Genomic DNA, 24,504 nt, shown 5'->3' on the forward strand with positions numbered 1-24,504 from the left:
TTCCCCACTGCTTCCTCAAATCATAAGTGGCCCTTATAAACCAGCTGTAATGGGCATCTCTTCCAGAAAGCCTCCTCTGATCCCCTCTCCCAAGTCATAGAATTCCTCTTCTTCTGAACTCCCAGCATACTCTGTTCTTCCTTTAGGAGGAATTTTGCAATTTAATACAATGATTCTTCACTGGGTTAAATAATTCTTCACCAGGTTATGCTTCCTTTGAAGAAGCATAAAATAATAGCCACAAAACAATAAATATCCTTCTTTATTAAGAACTTACAAGCTTAACATTATAATACATCCTTTCACAGTCACTCATTTAGTGATAATGAGTTTCAAAATGATTATGTAACTCATCAAAATCACACAGGTAGTAGAAGGCCCCACATTTTAGCCCACGTATGTTTTATTTCAAAGGCCCTACTTTGAATCACCAGTGCCTTTTGATGATTTTCAAACTATTTCCCATATCCTCCTCTCCTCCCACTCTACCAGCCTGGATTGTGGCCACTTCACTGTGTCTGCATACTTTTGTCAATCAATGGTGAGTCCTTGGGATTGGTGGCAAGGGCCATGTCCTTCTCAGATGCTGAGGTGAAATAATACCGAGGATCAGTCTTTTATCCTGTTGATCTGCCTTGTCTCCTACTGGGTTTTCACCCTTATGAGGAATAAATTGTATTTTCTTTATCTATCTGCTGTCTCCCCTATATACCATCAGAGTGGGTCCTAGAACAGTGTCTTGCTTCAATCGTATGAGTTTTTAAATAGCATTTTACAATAAAGAATACAGAATAAACAGATTATGTAAGTGAAAATAATATAAGATACAAGTGATAATGTATTTATGTAAAGAGAGGTTTCCTGGAGGAGGTGACATTTTTCATTTCTTTTGGCTGTGAGGACCTTGATTTAGCTGAGGTGAAGGTGAAAGGCAGTCTAGTTTGGGAGAATTACATAATGGTCTGAAGTAAAACATTCCTTGATGCTGATGAGAAATAACAATGCTGATGGATTTCCTATGACCATAGAACAGATGAGCAAGAAAGTTTAATTCTGGGAATTTCTGTTTTCCATCCTAGGGATTATTCCTTGGGCCATTATCACTTCAGTGGATGAAGGTGCTTGCTAAAAATAAGCTCCTAATGTTTTCCTTAGAATTACAGCACACGTCAGAAGAGACTAATGACCCAATGCTGTACTGTTTTCTTTTCATTTCAGTTGGCCTCAAACAAATAAACCTGATAAATATTATCAGAGTCACATATGCTCATTAAGGGTTATAGTCAGTGGCTGTGTTTGTTTTAGTGTGTAATAGATGATGAAACCATGGTGATGAGTGGAGTAAGCTGGGATGGTTTTCATATTTTCCCATCTCAACACTGGAGACTTGCTCATTGTTGTTTTCACTGCCTTGTATTAGAAATAGAACAGCTTACTAAAACACTTATTCATTTTGACATGTCTTAAAGCAGTCCACATTCATATCTTCTGATTTAGTTCAATGGTACAAGATAGTTGTTTGAAGGTCATTCTTAAATAATAGCATTGGATGTTAAATAATCACTTTTAGTGGCTGGACAGCTAGTGTGAAAACTTTCAAATAAGAAACAGTATTCTTTAATAACCTATTAACTCACTGTAATTGAAGATTTTGTTAGTAATTATTTTATGGATTAGAGACCAAAATTTGACTCATGCTATATAAAACTTATGTTATAAAAAGTCGAGGTACACTCTACTGCCTACTGTATTTTTTTTCAGGTTTCAGGCCAGTAAAAGAAAGTAAACACTGTAATTATTTCCTAATGAAAATATCACATATTTTCATATCGGATCTTCATGGCTTTCATAGTTTTGAAGAGACTATGAAAAACAATGAGTCTTCTCACACTTCTGTAAATTCGTATCAAAAGAATGAAATTGTTCCTGTCATTTGACTATCTGTAGGGGCTCATTTCCCCTTCTTGCTCTAATTCATCCTTCTGTCAACAGTGATCTTTCTAAAACACAGTCTGATCATATCACCCTCCCATGTAAGAACCTTCAGTGGTTCCCTGTTAATAAGATCCAAACACCTTTGTTTGATATACATACAACTATTTGCATCGTGGCCTATGTTAACTCCTTTTTAACTCCTCCTTTCACTCAGCTATTACTTCCTTCTGTGCTACTCACAATCACCCCAAACTCCCTATGTCCTGACACTTGCAGACTTTTGTCTTTCAGTCTTCAAATACCTTCCCCCTTATCTTCTGGGTAGAATTGTTTTCATTATGACTCCACCCAGATAAAACTTCTTCTGAGATTCCCCCCCCCCACCAATTTACTCCCTAACATCTAGTAATTCCCAGTAATTCCCTTTTCTGTGATCCTACAGTACGTTCTCCAGGCATTCATAACAGGACATTTCTATCCCCCTGCATTTTCATTATTTGTCTTAATGTCTGTTTTCTCCTGTGTTGAGAATTTTGTCCTTTTTTTAAAGTCACATCTCAACACTGATACATTCTTAACCCCGACAGGCTGCTCCATAAATGTCCATTTGCAACACAATTGAATAAAGGAATCACAGTTTCTCCTGAAGAAGGAACACACCCAGAACTCCTGCCTTTTAATGCCTTGATGCTAGTGGCGGTTTAAGACAGAAGTTGTAGACTGAAGTTTGCAGCAATACGGTTCTGCAAAAGTGTCCAAGTAGCTTTTAGTTTCTAGTTAAAACCACATATACCCAAGAGAATATCAAGAGTGATTACTTGCACAACCACCCGTCACTTAGTCCCGGTAAAAATGGTGAACACATATGCTTTCTTCTTTGAAAGTTTCTTTGAGTTTCTGCTGAGATGTATTTACTTGGAAGAACAAAGGGTGATTAGCATGTCACCAGCCAGACAGCAGGAATTGTATGTTTGACAGCCACTTCCACAGGGATACAGGCCTGCATTTAGTTTCCAAACAGATTTCAGGGACCTGACTTGGCGGGGGAAGTACAATCTTTCAGGGAAAGCTGCACGAGACCAAAGAAAACAGACTTGCACTTGATAGCATTAATGATTCCACCAACATCTTCCAAATCTGCTCTTTAGTTATACACTTGATGCCATTTTAAGATGATAGCCATCAAAATATAGTTATGGAAACATAGAATGACATAGGTGGAAGGAGCCTTAGTGGTTATCTTGTTAATACCCTTTCTTATTCGGATATAGATGCAATGGCTAAACAACAAGTTCTATTTGTGTAACTTACTTGGGATACAAGGGAAAAACTTCAGGTGAAGATAATGCATTGAGGTGGCAGTGTGATAGAGTGGACAGGCCATCAATTCTGGATCACGTAAGTCTAGGTTTATCACTTATCGCCTCTATGGCCATGGGGAAGTTACTTAACCTTTTCAACCGTTTCTTCAACTGTAAGAAATACATCTATTGCTATCTTTTTGAGGGGTTGTGGTAAGGATTAGCGATTTGACATATGGAGCATCTAGCCCAGTGCCTGAAAAAATAACAGAAGCCCTCAAAAACTGATGGGTGTTATTATTGTAGTGGGAATAGGGGGATGCGAGTCATGTTTGGGGTAGACTTTTGTCATTTGAGGCTACAACATCCAAATCTTAGTATTTTGAAGAACCCTAGGGGAGAGGAGTAAAGCTTACCTTCCACTATAAGTGCTGTTAGTGGGAGAGTGAATACATAGTCAGCTCAGCCAATCAGAACTTCTTCGCCTGGAGCTCTGAATCTGAAAGTGGCAGGCTGGTGGGGCACAACCCAGCACCCTTACCAGGCCCCTGCCCTGCTTGCATTCTGCTAGAGGATCAAGTTCAGAGTCTCCCTTGGTTCCTACGTGTGCTCTGAGCTTGGCGTTTTGGGGAGCTCTCTGATATCCCCCAGCAAATTCCTTATGTATTTAGGTTAAATAAACTTGAGTTCTACCATTTGTCAGAAATAGTATGATGCTCATTATAGATATAATTGTAATGGAAGCAGAGAAATCCTTTCCAATCTACTCACAGTCCATTGTTAACACACTTTGAGCTACATCACTTTCTCAATTATTACCACAGCTTAATTTCCTGTGTTTATGGAGAAAGAGTAGTGTATAAAGATGGGAAATTGCAGATGAACCACAAAGTTTACTTTAATTCACAAGATTAAGCAATTATACACACAAACCTAGGCTTGAGAGGCATCTCTATCTATTCTGAGTTGGGACCTGACCTAAATGCCAGCAAAGGAGTGTTGGTGAGTAGAAGCCCAGAAAATCCAGTCTCACCAAATTAATACCACTTACAAAAGAAATGGTCAGCTAGGGCAGACGTGACTTAGTGTTCAGTAACCAGTGATTTTCTGATGTTTTTAAGTTGGAGGGAAATATATGACAGATATGTTGGCTTCAGCAACGATAAAAACAGCTCCTTAAATCAAGGTGGGGGGGGAGGGAGAAGGTAATACAACACAGAATTAAATGAGGAGGGAGTGGGCAGTACTGTCTGTTATGGTTGAGGGTAGTAAGGGAATGATGTGCTCAGTAGCAGTGAGCCAGGTGAAGGTGAGGAGGCCTGGGACTACAAACATCAACCAAAGCAGAGAACTGCCCTGAACTGGACCCTGACAGAATACAATATACAACTACAAGAGCACAAGAGGGATAAAATGCTAACAGAAACTCAAACGGGGCAATAACATTAAAGCACATTCACGTAAATTTGATAAAAGAAAGACAAGGAAATAGTGAATCAGTAGCCTGTGCAGAAATCCATCGTGGCAGTAATTCTCAACATTTTGTGTACGTTATCTGTGACTCTTGTTAAAAGCACAGATCCCTGGACCTCCACTCAATAGGTGCTGCTATAATGCTTTTTGTGTGGAGCCAGAGTTGTGTATTTTCTGATGAGGGAGCATAAGGCAAGCTCACACCCCCTAGCCACCCCCCACCCCAGGAGGGATATGTGTGTGATATTCTTCAGACACTCCTGGCTGCCCAAGAACAAAGGAAAGGGCAGAAAACAAATGGTTAAACTGATAATCCCCATTAGTTTAAAATATCTCATCAATAGCCTAATCTCTAGGAATTCCCTACTGTCTTAATGATAATGCTTTGCTAGAGGGAAAAACAACCTTAGCTTGACAATAGCTAGGCCTCCACCAATCTGTGGATCCTCTTTAGCATATGGAAATCCCTTTAAGAAACTTTCTCTTGACTTTACCTCCCCCAACTCTACAGTATATAAGCAGTCACTCTGCGAAATCCCTTGCAGCTCTTCCTGCCCATGGGTCCTGTCCCCGTGTTTTAATAAAATTACCTTTTTTGCACCAAAGACATCTTCAAGAATTCTTTCTTGGCCTGGCCGTCGACTCCAAACCCCTACCAGTCCCCCAAAACCCCATCGTTTTCAACTGGTTTGAAGGTGCTTCTAACGCACGGGGCATTATTCAATATACTACAGCAGCGTCCAGTAAGGTTTCTTCTAGTTTTTATAGGTACAACACCAGGTTGTATTGTCCTAGAAGGATATGCTTGAGACTAAGACATTTGACATTACAACATTATGAATAATCAGGAGTGAATTAAACTCATTTATGAAAATTCTAATTTTCTGGGTAGACTTGTTATCTGGTGATATGTACACCCCAGTGATAATAATAGCCATAGTGTATTGAACCCTCACTGTGGGCCAGATATTGCTTTTCAGTTCGCTCTTCAAAATAACTCTGGGACGATGGCTTTATTTCCATCCCCATTTTATAGATAAGAAATGATAGAAAGGATGAGAATCTTGGGTATCATATATTGTGATGGCTATTTTTGTGTCAACTTGACTAGGCCATAAGGCATCCAGACATTTAGTCAAAGGTTATTCTGGGTATATGTTTGTGAAGGTGTTTCTGGATGAGATTAAAACTGGTAGATTGAGTAAAGTAGATTACATTTTTTTAATGTGGGTGGGCCTCATGCAATCAACTGACCTGAATAAAACAAGAAGGCTGGAAAGAGGGAACTTTTCTTGCCAGATTACTTGAGCTAAGATGACACTTCCTGGCCTTGGACTTGCACCATTGGCTTTCCTGGTTCACAGGCCTTTGGAGCCAGACTGAACTGCAGATCTTGGTACCTCCGGCATCTAGAACTGTGAGAAAGTTTAATTTCTGTTGTTGAAGCCACCCAGTCTATGGCATTTTGTTATGGCAACTTAAGTAGTCTAAGTAAGACAGATTTTGGTACTGAGAACTGAGTACTGCTATAATAACTACCTAACTACGAGGAAGTGGCTTTGGAATCGAATGATGGGTAGAGGCTGGAAGAGCTTTGAGGTAGAGCTAGACATGTGGGTATTAAGGGCCATTCTGGGGAGGTCACAGACAGAACGGAACATGTTTTTGGAAACTGGGAGGAAAAGTGATCCTATTACACAGTGGCAAAGAACTTGACTGAATTCTGTTTGTATTTTAGTGTTTTGTGGAAGGTAGAACTTGTAAGTGATTAAATTGGTTATTTAGCTGAGTAGATTTCTATTTATTTATTTATTTATTTATTTATTTATTTATTTATTTAGAGACAGATACAGCACAAGTGGGGGAGGAGCAGAGAGTGAGAGGGAGACAGAGAATCCCATGCAGGCACCCACTATCATCATAGAACCTAATGCAGGACTTGAACCCAAGAAACTGTGAGATTGTGACTATAGCCAAACCAAGAGTCAGATGCTTAACCAACTGAGCCACCAAGAACCCCAGCTGAGGAGGTTTCTACACAAAGCATTGGAGTGGTTTTGTTCCTTCTAAACTCATAAAGTAAAAAGAGAGAGAGTAAATTGAAGAAACAATTCTTTTTTTTTTTTTAATTTTTAAACGTTTATTCATTTTTTTGATAGAGACAGAGTGGGGGAGGGACAGAGAGAGAAGACATAGAATCTGAATCAGGCTCCAAATTCAGCCTGACAAGGGGCTCAAACCCACGAACCATGAGATCTTGACCAGAGCCGAAGTTGGAAGCTTAACTGGCTGAGCTACCTAGGCACCCTGAAAAAACAATTCTTAAGCAACAAGAAGCCAGAATTTGAAAATTTGGAACTTCTCAGCCATGGTGAAAAAATGAGAAAGCTTGTTTTGAAGAAAACACTAAGGGTATGGCTGAACAACCATTTGATAGGAGATCCTGAATTCTACTTATAAACTTAATTTGCCACCTCAACAGAAGCCAAGAGTAGAGAAGAGATTATATCAGCAGAGACACTGCCAGTTTGAACTAAAGGGGGCAGAAAACGTGGGACAGTGAAAGAAGGTTGCTGGACTTCTTGGAGTTCACAGAATGGGACCATAGAGCTATTCAGCTGCAAATGTGCGCTATCTTTGAGCAAAGGGAAGAAGTACTCCACCGGCAGTTCAGAGATTATCACACCTGCCACTCCCACCAGGGACGCAAGGAGCAAGGCTGTCTCAACCTCAATTTCAAAGGTAAGGACTGCCACCTTTGCAGAGACTCCATAGGCAGGGCCACCTTCCTGAAACTTGGAGATGATGCTGCCACCCCAATGGGCCTGGAGGGCAGAGCATCAAATCAAAGAGGATTATTCTCAAGGCTTAATTAAGATTTAATGGAATTTTCCTTGCTAGATTTTAATTTGCTTGGGACCCAGCACCCCTTCCTTTCTTCTAATTCCTCCCTTTTAGAATGGGATTGCCTATTTTCTGCTGGCCACCCATTGTATTCTGGAAGCACACAATTTGTCTGGTTTCACAGGTTCACAATGCAGAGGAATTTTGCCTCAAGATGAATCATACCTAGAGTCTCACCCATATCTGATGTACATGCTATTAATCTGAGACTTTGGACTTTAAACTTTAGAGTTGATGCTGGAACAAGTTAAGACTTGGGTATGTTGGAGTGGGATGAATGTAGTTTGCATATGAGAAAGACACTATTTGGAGGGTTCAGGGGCAGAATCCTTTGGACTAAATGTGTCCCTCAAAAATTCATGTGTTAAACCCAAACCCCCAATGTTAGGGTGTTTGGAGATAGGGACTTCGGGAGGAAATTAGATGAGGTCATGAGGATGGCCTTCATGATGAGATTAGTACACTTATCAGAAGACACACCTGACTGCACTTTGGGCAAGGCTTTGGGTGCTCATGCTTGCACTCAAGCTTGCTTGCTCTCTCTCTCTCTCTCTCTCTCACTCTCTCTCTTCCGCGTGAGGACACAGTGGGAAAGCAGCCATCTATCATCCAGAAAGGAAAACCTCACCAGAACCCCACCATGCTGGCACCCTAATCACACACTTCCAGCCTCTAGAACTCTGAGAAATACGTTTCTGTTGTTTACCATATATTGCCAGCCAGCCAATGATATTTTAATATGGCAGCCCAAGCAGACTGACATACACCTAGGAAATGGTAGTATTGGGATTTGAACTCAGAAGTCTGATCTGAGAACTTTTCCCATGACTACTTTCAATACTTTCAATAAAATCTAGAGAGCTAGCTTTATCTTTAAAGTATGTTTTAGTCTCTCACATTCCCCTTATACCAGTGGGATAGAGAAAAATGTGACTTAACTGAAGGTTCCAGGTGCTTGGATTTATTCTTCCTTCTTAAAATGTCTTTGAGTAGTAGGACAGAAATTTCCCCACTCCTCCCTTCATGAACCTGTGTAGACAGGCCACCAAGGGAAGGAGCAACTGAATCTCTCATTTCTACATGACTTGACCATGTCACCAACACCTGTGTCGAAATGAAGTTTCACCAGATGCAGCCTGGCCCCTGAGGGGACTGCACAGCCACAGCATCTCCAGGAGGGCCCATTGATGACACACACTCCAAGCAGCTCATCAGACCACTGTGTGCTGACCTTCTGTAGTCTGGTGAGAATGGAGCACTTGGAGAAAATACAAACACATATTTAGTACTGACATGAAGGTAAATGCAGCAGCATTTCTGGACTTTAGATTAACACATGCAATGTATCAGATTCACAGGTAGTTTGGATCGGTTTTGAATCTTGGTGAAGTTAGTGATTGGTGATAGAATAGAGTTGACAAGAATCACACTTTTTTCATGTGAATGGGAACAAGGGTCCCAAGGAGGTTTGCTTATAGATGTCTTGGAACTTGAAAGTGGAAAATGATAAGGGGGAAACCCAAGTTAAGAAAGTCCCCTTGTAAATGTGGAGTTTAGTATTTTGTGGAGACACAGGCAAAGGGGTATGATGAAAAAGGCGTGGGGGACAAGGGACCCTAAATATGTGGGGTCCACCACATTTCACCTACCTCCAGTCATGGAGGTTCATCATGGAACTACACAAGGCAGATAAAACAATGTACTACAAGTGGAGTCATCAGCCATACAATTTTCATAAATTCCAAACCAAACTATGGCATCCTTGTCCTGCTTAAAGCTTTTCAACCCTTCCAACTACATAAAGAAAATGGTTGAAAAGCCTTGACCTCTCCTGCAATAATCTATCTTGTGCACATTCCAATAACTTAATATTTACCTTTTCTCCTTTTCTACCTTCATTCCCTCACACCACTCTCCCCTCAGTTCCTGGAGTGTGTCTGTCCTTTTTTGCCTTGCAGCCTTGACATATGAAGGTTTTGTCTCAGATTAGACTGCTCATCTTCCTGACCTTGGCTTAGTCTTATCCTTCTGGTATTATTACTTGTCCAACCCAAGTCTCATTTCCTGTTTTGATGGTATTTTCACTCTCATAAGTTCCTTTACACTAGAACATTATGAAATTACTTTGCCTGTTGTCCACCTAGACTACGAGGCTCATGATCACCAGGACTATGTCTGTGTTCCACCACCTGATATTTGCCTAGAATTTGGGAGGTGTTTAATAAGTATTTGTTGCATGAAAGAATGAATGAATGAATGAATGAATGAATGAATGAATGAGTTTAAAGTCTCTGTGACAAGAGCTGAGCCTGTTCTGGTCCATGCCAGGATGTCGCAGTTGCCTGAGGTAGAAGTGAAAGGAGCCTGGAGAATGAACACTGACTGACTTGCCCTGTGTCCGACCTCTTTGTGACACTTTGGCAAAGAGAAAGATGAGAAGTGTTGCCACCAACCAGGCCCACAGTGTGTATCTGTGTGAGGGTGAAGGGGTGTACCTGGGGCTGAGGACATGCCTGCACCTCACCGTACCCTGGCTTAGCTGCTTCGGTCTACAGAGGGATGCTTTCTACTTTGTCTGTCAAGAGCAGGGAGCCTTTGGTAATTCACAAAGACACATTAGGGGCTATCCAGGACCCTGTCAATAACTCAAGAGAGTACAGACCTACAAGCCAGTGGTGACCAGAAAAAATATGAGTCTCAGCTCCAGGATAGCTGAGCTTACCAGTCAAGTGGCCAGCCCACTGGGCTACAGAGGAAGCCTTTGGATCACAGAAAGACATCGACTAGATCCAACACTAAAGCCTCCTTGAAGAGCAGGGGTTGGAGGCACTGAGACAATATCTACCGGAGAAGGGATGTACTGGTCACTCTAATGCAGTTTGGCACTACTTAACTTGGAGGGGAAAGCAAACACCAGGGGAACCAGAGAAATAAGACAAAGCAGAATAACCTTGTCCTGGTTCTTTATCAAAACCAACATTCCCATGGGAAGGAGTGATTTCCATTTCTGGCCAAAGCAGCAGCTTCATAAGTTTATGTCCACCTCCTTCCCCATCAACCCCATGCAACCTGTCACCAAAGAATCCCTTGAGAAATGTTGAAGCCCTAATTCCTTCATACCCCTCTTCCCATGGAATACATGTAGACCTGAGTAAAATGGGATAGCACATGCAAGTTGCTTTATGAATTTACAAAGACTCATGACAGACTTTAAATAATCCAGCCCAAGGGAAAACGAAGAGGAGGGAGAAATTGAAGAGGATATTGCCATTCTTTTTAGAAGTAGGAGCTCTGTCCTATCCCTTTAATTTTGTAGCTAGCAGACTGTGGAATTCAGATCAGTAGCTCCCTTTTGCAGATGGTCTATTGCATTTGCTATTGACATTGCAACCTGTTCCCTTTTTTCTCCCTTCCAGCAGCAGCCACAGTATCGACCAAAGGCTCTTGAAAGAAGAAACACATTCAAGGCCATTAGTCTGTGGTTGCGTGTGTATTCGGGTCTCCAACTCACACTCACTCCATCCTGACAAGTGCAGAAGGTGAAAACATTGCTAGACAGTCTGTTTCTGAGAGGGATCAACCTGTTGCTGAAAGATTTATCATCAGGAAACTGTGAGGTAGGAGAAGGCCTTTGCTTGAACTAAAATTGGTCATTCAGAGTTCATTCTGTAACTTGATCATTTATTTATATTTTATGCACCTTCCACCAAGGAGAAGAGGATGCATGTGGGACCATTACTTCACTGAATGTAGTGTGGTCAAGTGACTGTCTCCTTGGACAGACTTATAGAGACTTTATTGTGCAGCTCATGTGAATGTTGCTTTTAACCCCTTGGGTTCTGTGTGATCTCCAGTGAGTAGGGCGAAAAATTAGATTGTGCCTTTGCTATTCGCATCCACTGCAGATGGGATCGTGAGACATGGCTACTGCTTCTAGCAGATACATGCTCCGTACACATACATGTCTCTCTCCACCCACTCATGAAAGAGAACATAGCTGGGGAGAGGTGACAGAGGCCTGGAAAAATCTAAGGATGGGTGTTAGGAAAGAAAATTCTTATAAATATTAATTGTCTATGTTCATCAGTTGTTCAGTGGCATGCAATATATCAATGACCAGAAAAGGCACCAATATCTTGGCACTGTTCTAAAAATTATAGTAACACCTTCTAGGTACACAAGTCCTCACACCTGTCAGAATGTACTTATTCCATTTTCTCACTTAATCTGTGGATATTTCTATTCTTACTTCACAGATGAGGTAATGGAAATCTAAGGGATGATTTGCCCAAAATCATAGCCCAAAGCTGGGGTTCAAGACTGTCTTTGGACACTTAGACCAGGGGTCTCTTCTCCAAGGTCTCTAAAACCACATCTAGAGGTTAGCTATATGAACCCACATTTGAACTACCCAAGCTTCACCCTCAGCCAGCAGACCCCCATGATTGGCTCACATAGGGAGGGACACCTCTCTGGGTTGGCCATCCATATTGAAACAAGGTAATACAGATGTGAACCTCCATGGAGCTAAGTTAAGCAGGGATGCAAAAGGAATACCCATAATCTCTTGTTGCTGAAGTCTCAGAAACTATGTTTCTTTCCACTTCTCCAAGTCTTGTTTGGGATTCTCAAAAATCTTCCTTTTCTTACCTAAGATAATATGAAAGATACGGAAGGTTGGTTCATCTAACACACATCCTCAACCAAGCTTTTCCTTGTCTTCCTCTCATCTTGGCATATAAGGGTGGCTACACAGCGTAGTTTTAGCCAAGGAGACATAGGCTCAATGCCTTAGGCTTAACTATGGATTCAAAAATAAAAAGGCAAAGATGTGCCCTTCCCATTCCTTGCTGGCTGGAAAGCAGATGTTATGCCTGAAGAGGCACCTGGAAAACATTAAAAACAAAGCAAAACAAAACAAAAAAACAAAAACAAAACCTATGGAGCTAAAAGATCACTGAATCAGGGTATCAGCCCTGAACAGTCTACCTCTAGACTTTGTGACATATATAAAAAGAAAAATACAACTATTGGTTTAAGCATCTGTGATTTGGGTATTCTGAAATTTCCAAACAGAAGAGGCAGCTTCTTGAGTTTAGAACTAACAGATTATTGCACTCCTTTTAAGCAAATGAAACTGATTGAAAGGGTTTAAACATCTCAGCTGTGACCTAAGGTGTAGGGAAGCCATCCACATATAGAGATCCAGATGAATATATTGTACAGGTAAGGATGGTCCTTGAGATGCCTACTTCTAAAGTTTCTATCCTTTACAGATTAGAACTGGATGAAGGTATACTGGTCGGATTTCTTTAGGTTATTTGAAGAAAGATGTATATAAAATGTGGGGTAAAGGTGGTTATTGCAAAAAGAGAAGAAATGTGGGATAATCTGGAATATTGACCAAACACGTAGTCAGTTCAGATTCCATTTATTACTATTTTATTCATTCATTTGTTAATCATGCCACAAATGTTTAACACCAATAGCAATGCCAGGTACACATGTTCCATGATAAATAGGGTTTATCAGCTTTCAAAAAATGTTAATATGGATCTCAAGACAGATGATTCAGCCAACACTTCCTATAAAGTTGATGAACATCTGGATAGTTGAGATCTGCATTAAGTTCCACAGAAAAATGGAAAAGTAGCTCATCACAGCTAAGAAAAATAAAAATAACAACAATAATAATCTGTTCGGTTGTTGTCGTTGTTCACCTAGAATTTGTGCTTTCCCAAGAAAAGATTTGATAGGATTGGTTTGAGACCAGTCAGGGTGAAATAGCACTCTTGGACACATTTTGACAAAGGTAATTGGATTCCTTCCTGCTCAGTCATAATGGCTATTGCTGGGGTGTTTTCATGACTGTGTTAGTCTGCTTAGGCTGCAATGACAACATACCAGAGACTATGTGGCTTCAACCACAGAAATGTATTTTCTCATGATTCTGAAGACTAGAAGCCCCAGGTCAGGGTCTGGCATGGTCAGTTTCTGGTAAGAACTCCTTTTCTGGATTGCTCCCTTCTTGCTCTGTTTTCACACAGTGGAGAGAGAAAGCTTAGATGTCTCTCTTTTTAAAAAGGCACTGATGCTATCAGATTAGAGCCCTACCTTTATGTCCTCCTTTAACATTATCACCTCCTCTCAGTCCCTATCTCCAAATGCAGGCATTTGGGGGATTAGGACTTCCATAAATGAATTTTGGAGGGGGGGAGTGGGGAGGGACACAAACATTCAGTCCATAACAATGACCTATTCTGCCTGCTTGGAGAACACTCTTTGCGAACATTATTACCACAAGATCAGGGAAAAAAAAATTGCTTCTAATTTAGCTCTTTAGACACTATGGATTTTCCTTCAAACATTCCAGTAGACAAGGATCTGTTTTCCTGGTATGGAGATGAAGATAAAACCGCTGGAGGGTGTGGTAATCAGGATCCCCCTCTGCAGAAAAAATAGCTCAGCACACCCTGCCCATTCACTTCAAGGAGACACCATATGTGGCCGAGAGCGAAACCATTTCCACTGATCTGTTTCTTTTTTTAATTTTTTTTTTTACATTTATTTATTTTTGAGAGACAGCGTGAGACAAAGTGAGAGTGGGGGAGAGGCAGACACAACCTGAAGCGGGCTTTGAGCCGTCAGCACAGAGCCCAATGCGGGTCTCGAACCCACAGACTGTGAGATCATGACCTGAGCCGAAGTTGGACGCTCAACCGACTGAGCCACTCAGGCGCCCCTCCACCGATCTGTTTCCAGTGCCAGGAAATGCATGGGCAAACCATAGAGTCACTACTGGGGAATAAAGGAGGGGACTCCAGGATATAAAATGCTGCCTGGGATCTGTACTTGGGTCTCACACACATAAATAAAAGCAAGGATTTTTCAGGTAATTCTCAAATTGAGGTCAGGATCAGACATTTGCATTCTCATTTAACAGAAAAGGAAACCAAAAAGAAGTTAATACGGCAAAGTCGTAGGAAGAGCTTATAATAAAAACAGAATGCTCCATGCCCCAAACCACTGGCCCCAGCCACTACCAGGGTACATGGAGTACAGTCCTATCCTGTAGGGGGCCTGGATGTAAGGACAAATCTTTCCTATTTATTTAGCCCTCTGATGGTTAACCTTGCCTTTTAACAGTGTTAGCTACTGCCCAAGGGTCCTTTCCCAAAGTTTTCCTATGTATTAAAGACAACATACCTGGAAAAGAGAGACTGAAACTTTTAACATTAAAATTCAGATTGGCATAAGCCAAGAGCCCCCAGGGAAGGATAGTAAAAAAGTAAGAATTGCATATTTCCACATCTGGTTTCAATGAGACTTATGTCAAATAATTGTATTCTTTGAAAAAAAAAAAAAAGCAACCCAAAGAATTACTTTGTTTTTTCAGAATGCCTTGAAATGTCATTAAAATTCACCTATCGGCACACAGACATGACATACCACCTGTCCATAATGTTAGGTCAAATGAGAATAGGGGCCTGGGCCTCCTGGATGGAAAGACTTGACCTGCTGCAGAAGGGGAGGCGATGCTGTGCTTAGCATTCCTGCTCCCACCATACTGGGGCAAGCTATCTCTTTCCAGCTTGACACCAATCAGGAAATGGCTCTGCTAAAATACCCTCCCTGTTAATGCAAATGAGACATATCCCTGGAAAGGAAGAGAATACAAATATGGGCCTGAGTCCTCAAATGAGGGAAGTCATCGCTGCTAGCAAGTGGATGACAATCGTCATTTTACAGAACACAACTGAGAAAGCAAATGTGCAAGAGTAAGTTTTTAAGAGATGATTTGGTAACACGAACAGAAAGTCTATAGCAGGGCAGACTGTTTCATTGAGTAATGTCAGTCCTTTGAATTTACCCAAAGGGTATTTAAAGATGTATAGGCAAGATGCGGACTATTAGGAGAGAGACCTTCGTGGTTCTCTTGTGCTCCTAAACAACTTGCTGGGGTATGCCAAAAAGGCAACATCTACCATCCCACCCAGGCCATCTCTCAGGCTAGTGCTTAATTAAGCCAGGTGAACTTAGAGGAGGCGGTAACGTCTCCTCTGGGTGCAAAGAGAAGGCTTGCTTACTGCTTCTGTAGAAGTGGATTCCATAAACTCGCTGGATGCACAACATCCATCTGGGCTTGTGGAATTGCTGCCTGGGGCTTGGGGGCCAGGAGGACCAGAACACAAGGTGATGCCCACCTGCCTGACACGCTATAGGTTATAAAGTACCTTGTCTCTGACCCAGAGGTTTTGTGTCTTCTGCCAGCAACTACAACATAGTACTAGGCTTATTTCTGAGCAAGCAAGTAGGATCAAATCAAACCCCAAACTTAAAACTTAAAACAGCGTGGTTTAGCAAAAATAATGAAACTAAATGGCCTCCAAAGAGGATTGATTAATGATGGTACACGCATACAAAAAGGATGGCACAGACATTTCAAACAACTTCAGTTTGTATCTTTATTGACATTGAAACAATATAATAGTATATTTTGAATGAGAAAAGCATGTAATTGAGAAATGTGTATAGAAAATCCACCTTTATATAAACACATAGATATTTCAGTCATACATGCATCACATTTCTGGATGGTTTTGACAAAAGAAATGTCAACTGAAGCTTTCTTGAGATAGTGGACTCAGGAATGAGTTTTATTTATTTTCTCATCTGTATGGTCTCTCATTTTCTGCAGTGAACATGTATTGTTTGTGTAAACAAAATAATATTAATTAAAAGAAAAGAACTGCTAGACAAAAAAGAATGTGATAAAATATTTGTTCTTGAAAGGAACTGTAAACAAGTAATATGCAAATAGAGAGGAAAAGTACAAGTCGAAGTAAAGTTCCTGATGGGACACAGCTCTTCATGTGCTACAGATGATAATCCACAGATCCTGAAAGAGTAGAAGTTATGGAAAAGTCCTTTGTTTGACACTATCTTCTTAGAACGTCAAAGATGACTATCAGAACCTACCTTTGGAAATCCACCTAAATATGCCTAATGTTTTAATGGGTATTGAGACAATCTGTCTTAGCTATTGTGAGTAATGCTGCAGTCAACATGGGATTGTAGACATCTTGTCAATATCTGGTTTTCATTTCCTTTAGATAAATACCCAGAAGTGGGATTGCTGGATCATATGGTAGTTCTAATTTTAAGTTTTTGAGGGACCTCCATACTGTTTTCCATGGTGGTTGCACCAATTTATATTCCTACCAACAGTGCATGAGGGTTTTCTTTTTTCCACATTTTCACTTGTCATCTCTTGTCTTTTTGATAACAGCCTTTCTAGCAAGTGTGAGGTGATATCTCATTGTATTTTTGATTTGCATTTCCCTGACAATTAGTGATGCCAAGCATCCTTTCATGTACCTGTTGACTATTTGTCAGTCTTCTTTGAAAAAATTTCTATTCAGTTCCTCTGCCCATTTTTTAATTGAATTATTTGGTTTTTTGGGTGTTGAATTTTATGAGTTCTTATACCTTTTAATTTAATTTAATTTATTTATTTAAATCAAATTAGTTAACATACAGTGTAGTATTGGTTTTAGGAATAGAACTCAGTGATTCATCACTTACATATAACACCCGGTGCTCATCCCAACAAGTGCCCCTCACCCATTTAGCCCATCTCCCACCCACCACCCCTCCAGCAACCCTCAGTTTGTTCTGTGTATTTGAGAGTCTCTTATGGTTTCCCTCCCTCTGTTTTTATCTTATTTTTCCCACCCTTCCCCTATGTTCATCTGTTCTGTTTCTTAAATTCCACAGATGAGTGAAGTCATGTGGTTGTCTTTTTCTGACTGACTTATTTCAGCTGGCATAATACATTCTAGTTCCATCCACATTGTTGCAAATGGCAAGATTTCATTCTTTTTTATCACCGAGCAATACTCCATTGTATTTATATACCACATCTTCTTTATCCATTCATCAGCCGATGGACATTTGGGCTCTTTCCATACTTTGGCTATTGTCAATAGTGCTGCTATAAACATTGGGATGCATGTGCCCCTTCGAATCAGCATATTTTTGTATCCTTTGAATAAATACCTAGTAGTACAAATGCTGTGTCATAGGGTAGCTCTATTTTTAATTTTTTTATGGGACCTCCATACTGTTTTCCAGAGTGACTGCACCAGTTTGCATTCCCACCAGAAGTGCAAGTGTTCTCCTTTCTCCGCATCTTCACCAATATCTGTTGTTGCCTGAGTTGTTAATTTTGGTCATTCTGACAGGTGCGAGGTAGTATCTCATTGTGATTTCAACTTGTATTTCTCTGATGATGAGTAATGTTGAGCATCTTTTCAGGTGTCTTTTAGCCATCCTGATATCTTCTTTGAAAAATTGTCTATTGATGTCTTCTTCCCATTTCATCACTGGATTATTTGTTTTTTGGATGTTGAGTTTGACAAGTTTTTTATAGATTTTGGATACTAAACCTTTATCCAATATGTCATTTGCAAATATCTTCTCCCATTCTGTCAGTTGCCTTTTAGTTTTGTTCATTGTTTCCTTCACTTTGCAGAATCTTTTTATCTTAATGAGGTCCCATTAGTTCATTTTTGCTTTTGTTTTCGTTGCTGGAGACATGTCTAGTAAGAAGTTGCTGCAGCTGAGGTCAAAGAGTTTGCTGCCCATTTTCTCTTGTAGGATTTTGATGGCTTCCTGTCTCACATTTAGGTCTTTCATCCATTTTGAATTTATTTTTGTGTATGGTGTAAGAAAGTGATCCAGTTTCATTCTTCTACATGTCACCGTCCAGTTTTCCCAGCACCATTTATTAAATACTCTTTCCATTGGATACTCTTTTCTGCTTTGTCAAAGATTAGTTGACCATACATTTTTGGGTCCATTTCTTGGTTCTCTATTCTGTTCTATTGATCTATATTTTAGATATTACCCCCTTATCAGATATATGATTTGCCAGATGCCTGGGTGTCTCAGTTGGTTGAGCGTCCTACTCTCATTTAGGCATGTGTCATGATCCCAGGGTCGTGGTGTTGAGCCCTGTGTTGGCCTCTGCGTTGAGTGTGGAACCTGCTTAAGATTCTCTCTCTCTCTCTCTCTCTCTCTCTCTCTCTCTCCCCCTCTGCCCCTCTCCCCCACTTGCGTTCTCTCTCTAAAATTAAAAAAAAAGGTATATGATTTGCAAATAGTCTCTCCCATTCTATAGGTTGCCCTTTCATTTTGTTGATGGTTTCCTTTGTTGTGCAAAAGCTTTGATGTTTATTTAAGCATATTCACAATAGCTAAGATATGGAAATAACCCGAGTGTCCATCAGTGGATAAATGGATAAAGAAGATGTGGTGTACAATGTATATGTGTGTGTGTATGTGTGTGTGTATATTCCACTGTGCGTGTACATATACACGCGTGTATATATATGTGTGTGTGTATGTGTGTACACACACACATACATATACACGCACAATGGAATGTATATATAGAGAGAGCTGAATCTATATATATATAGATATATATAATGGTATATTATTCAACCATGAGAAAGAAGAAGTCCTGCTATTTGAGGCAACATAGATGAACTTTGAGGGCATTATGGTAAATAAAATAAACCAGAAAAAGAAAGACAAATACTTCATGGTATCACTTACATGTGGAATCTTGAAAAAAAAGAAAAGAAGTCATTCATAGAAACAGAGAATAGAAAGTAGGAAAGTGGTTGCCAGGGGCTGGGGTGAGGGGTGGGAGAAATAGGGAGAGGTTGGTAAAAGGGTACAAATTTAGCTACAAGATGAGTAAGGTCCAAGGATTTAATGTAAACTGATGAATAGTGTATAATTGTATTGTATAATTGAAATTTATTATGAAAGTGGAACTTAAATGTTCTCACAAAAAAAGAAAAAAGATAAATATTTGAGGTGATGGATGTGCTAATTAACTAGATACGAGAAGTCCTTTCACAATGTACCCATATATCAAATCACTATGATGTACACTTTAAGTATTACACAATTATATATGCCGATTGTCCCTCAATAAAGCTTAAATTGAACAAAGAGACAATCTTTCATGTCTCTGAGTTATACCATAATTTATACCTGAAGTCTGATCTCACTGATTCATCTCTATCTGTATGTCTTTTGAGTCTCTTAGGTCCCTCCCTTCCAGTTTGTCTCAGGGCTCTGGCCTAACTCCCTGTCCTCCCCATCATTTTCCTGGATACCACAACAATCTTTGAACTGATCTCTGTCTCCATTTCACATTTCTCTGGACTGTTTGTAACTGCTACCACGTGATTAAAACACACACACACACACACACACACACACACACACCCATCAGAGCATGTCACTTCTTTGCTTCAGATGCTTCCATGCCTCCCAAATACCTACCAAGTGGCCTGGCAGGTAAGGCCTGCCATAATCTGCTCTGGCTGGCTCACCACACTTCTTTCTTGGCCTCTGTGCCCAACTCTCCAGACTTTTTCTTCTACCTCTTGCCCCTTCCTTACAGAATGCCCCACCCTGACCCTGTTAGGCAAATGCTTGTTTCAGGATTCAGCTCTATGGAAGTGTGTCATAACCAGCAACCACCCCCCCGCCAAGTTGAATTCCCTCCTCAGAGTCCCAACTAGATCATATGCAAATTAATCAAAGCCCCTCTCATCCTTTGCTTTTGTTTGTTTCATACTATTGTTTCTATTGGCTTGTGAGCTCTTTTTTTTTTCAATGTTTATTTATTTTGAGAGAGGGAGAATGGGGGAGGGGCAGAGAGAGGGAGAGAGAGAATCTCAAGCTGTCAGTGCAGATCCCAACTCGGGGGGCTGGAACTCAGGCTTCATGAGATCCTGAACCGAGCAGAAATCAAGAGTCAGAAGCTCGACCGACGGAGCCACCCAGGTGCCCAGGCTTGTAAGCCCTTTAAGGGAAACAGTGTATCTTATTTATATTTATATTGTCAATATCTGGTCCCATACCTAGCATAAAAGAGCGTATCTATGCATAAACTAAAACATACCGTTAAAATTTAAAAGTCTGAGTTTAATCATACTCAGCAAATCTTTATTCTGAAAGTTCCAAGTTAAGAACCCCTCCTGACAGACTCTGAATATGTTGCCATCAATATTTTACTGCCCAGGAAGGGCTAAATTAGGTGATTTCTACTTTCAAAAAATGTGGCTTTGGAAATCTTTGTTTCTGTGTGACACAGGGCAGCCCACTCTGCTGCCCTTGGAGAGAGAACACCTTAGGAACGTCCACATCCCTGGGAGACAGGCCAACAGCAAGAGCTAATGTTGTAACAGCATAGTTTGCTTTATAAGATTATCACAGGGAACTGAGCATACTAAACACTTTAAGCCTTTTCTCTAATTTGTTAATAAAAACATTCAAGGACAGAAACAAATGTGAACTTGGGCAAATCAAAGCAGATGCAGAAAACAAGACGAACAAAAGCCTTTAGACATAATGGCTGGTTCGATAGGATGTGGGGCTGAATTTGGACATCAGGCTTCTATATTCCATGTAAAATGTATCACGTGAGATAGGTCCCCAAAAGATGGACCAAATGTAAATTTGGAATTTTCTTTATTTCTTCAGTGCGACCTCTTATCTTAAGCAGGGTATCATAATAAGGTGTTTACTGCAAGGTTTCGAAATGTCAAGACAGACCCTGTAGCATGATAGGACTTGATAAGCCATTTCTTACATGAAGATTTTTGCCAAGAAAGGCTCTGGAACAACCAGCAGCAGTGGAGTTTACAGAGCTCTCTCTTAAATCACAATCAGAACAAGCCATCCTTTCGTTAAAGGTTCTTTCTCCTCCTGATACTCCTCGCACCCTGAGTGGGACTTGCTCAGCTGGTCAGAGAAGGAGCTAGAATAAAAGCATAACTGAGGGGCTCCTAGAAGGCACTGGGTCTTGGGAGCTCACCCAGCATTCACATCCTCTCTGGACACTCACATCACAGGGGTTCCAAGTGGAAGGCTCTGAACTCTCAAGTCTATGGGTACAGAAGAGTAACAGCACATGACCTGCATCGGGTCCACCCCAGACCTCCACAGATGGAGCATGGCCTTCTTGTTGCTTGAGGCTTTGCTTTGGAGAACTCTTGCTTTTTTTTTTTCTTTTCTTTTTTTCCCAACAATTCTACATTACTCAATGCTTATCAAGATAGGTGCAATCTCTTCTCCTTTATCTATTTCACCAATCCCCCCACCCCCCTACCCTCTGGCAACGACCAGTTTGTTCTCTCTTTTTTTGAGAGTCTGATTTTTTTTGCTTGTTTCTTTTTCCTTTCAGTTTTTTGGTTTGTTTTGCTATTGTTTGGTTTTGTTTCTTAAATTTCACATATGACTAAAATCATATGGTATTCATCTTTCTCTGACTGATTTACTTCATTTAGCATTATACCCTCTAGGTTCATCCATGTTGATGTAAATGGAAAGATCTCATTTAAAAAAAATTTTTAATGTTTATTTTTGAGAGAGGGAGACAGGGCATGAGTGGGGGAGGGGCAGAGAGAGAGAGAGAGAGAGAGAGAGAGAGAGAGAGAATCTGAAGCAGGCTCCAGGCTCTGAGCTGTCAGCACAGAGCTCTACAAGGGGTTTGAACTCACAAACCGTGAGATCATGACCTGAGCCAAAATCAAGAGTTAGATGCTTAACTGACTGAGCCACTCAGGTGCCCCAAGATCTTTCTTTTTTATGGCTGAGAAATATGTCATTGTATGTATATACCACACCTTCTTTATCCATTCATCTGTCAGTGGACACTGGATGCTTCCATATCCTGACCACTCTAAACAATGCTGCAATAAACATAGAAGTGTATATGTCTCTTTTAATTAGTGTTTTCATTTTCCTTGGGTAAATACCCAGCAGTGGAATCACTGGATCATATGGTATTTTTAGTTTTAATTTTTCGAGGAACGTCCATACCGTTTTCCACAGTGGCTGCACTAGCTTGTATTCCCACCAATAATGCGTGAGGGTTAATTTTTCTCCACATCCTCACCAACACTTGTTATTTCTTGTATTTTTTTTCCATCCATTCTAACAGGTGTAAGATAATATCTTACCATGGTTTTGTTTTGCCTTTTCCTGATAATTAGTGATGTTGAGCATCCTTTCATGTATCTATTGACCATATGTATGTTCCTTTTGGACAAATGTCTATTTGGGTCCTCTGCCCTTTTTTAAATCAGATTATTTTGGAGTTTTTGGTATTGAGTTGCATAACTTCTTTATATATTTTGGATATTAACCCTTTATTGAATATATCATTTGCAGATATCTTCTTCCATTCAGTAGGTTGCTTTTGATTACTCTATCTTGGCTTATTCATCATTGAGGCCCACATCCCCTACATACCCTTAGCCAGCCCATACTTTTTATCTTGTGATCGTCATGACTTCCTTTCCCACAGTCCCAGAAGAACTTTGTTCTGTTAGTTGATGTCTCTTCCAGCCTCAGAGGCTGACTCCCACCTCTGAACTGGTCGCAACAAGGTTTGAAACTCATGTGTGGACACCACACTCATCAGTTTCTCTGTTCCTCAGAGCTAGAACCACCCACCAGATTACATACACAGAGGAAACATGATCAACTGATCATGATTTACTGTACCCCACCCACGTCTAAGTTTAGCCCCGATAATAGGATGAGGCTGTCTTGAAGCAGTTCTTCCCACAGCCGACTTGGCAAATGCAGTTCCATTATTCAATTCAAAGTGGCGGGCATGGTTCAGTTTGTGACCTAGTCTATGGGTGTTGTAAATTATTTGTTGTAAAAAGGGTTGATTTTGCAGATACTTCAGAGATATCTAGATTGTCTTATTGCATTCTTTCTAATTTCACAAAAGTATGCTAATAATACTCAAATATATGGGCAAAAAAAAAGAATTTGTTCCAACCCTTATCATAGAATGGTAGAATGAGTGTGTTTTTCATTTGGAAATTTCCTTAGGTTTGTGAAAGAAGAAAATAACAATGGGTGGGTTACACAGAAACTTATAAAATATCATATTTTGCTAAAATTATGCTCTACAGATTAGAAATATTCATTATGCTTAGTTTTCCTTCATTGCTTTCAGTATTAGGCTCTATTTTAGGGAAGAAGCAGTGGAGGAGTGACTTTATGTGGTTATTGTTTGTATTTCTATATGAGAAATCACTGTTTTATTTCCAGAAATTCCCTGAATTTTAGAAAGGACACTCAAAGCTACTTAGCCAGAATTTAAACAAGTACATCATCAACATCATTTTGATTGAGGGTGGGAGTGTGTGAGATTGGGAAACGGGGAGGCGGTTATTTTATTTTAATTGCTTGGGTGTGGGAGGATCTGGTTATCAGTTTCCTATGAAATGCACTCCGTGCTGAGGGGTTCTGTGCTCGTCTTAGTCATTAAATCAAGATTCTGTGATTCTCTCATTACTTACACATGAACTTAGTGACTTACAATAACACTTCATGATCCAATCTCAACTTGCTCTTTTCCAGCCGTGACAAGGATAACATCCCTGCTCCTGGGAGCTTGGCAGCACCTTTCCCACGCCAGTGAGTTTGTACTCTGGCCCATTGCAGAAGCAGCAGCTATTGGGTAGCACAGGGTTCTGTAGTAATGGGAGAGAAAGCACAGGGCATATCAGTTTTCACCCCACCTGCGCAACAAAGGGCATCCTCTGTGTAACTTTTAAGTTGTGCTTTACAGATACTAAGCCCAGAAAAGATGTGTTTAGTCATGCCCAGGGTCATGTGCTGGTAATCATCAAATTTGCAAAAGATGGAAGAAATATGGTGGATGCACATGTACATCTTTTTAGATAAGGGACCCAAAACTAAGTTAAACATCTCTGCACGGGTTGAAACAGCCTCCAGAACAGTTTCAATTACGTCCTCTCCAAGCTCTTTCAACCAAACT

Source organism: Lynx rufus, unplaced genomic scaffold, assembly GCF_022079265.1.
Source record: "Lynx rufus isolate CCGP_SWC_20201006 ecotype Redwood Valley unplaced genomic scaffold, mLynRuf1.p SCAF_4, whole genome shotgun sequence".
Taxonomy (NCBI): domain Eukaryota; kingdom Metazoa; phylum Chordata; class Mammalia; order Carnivora; family Felidae; genus Lynx; species Lynx rufus.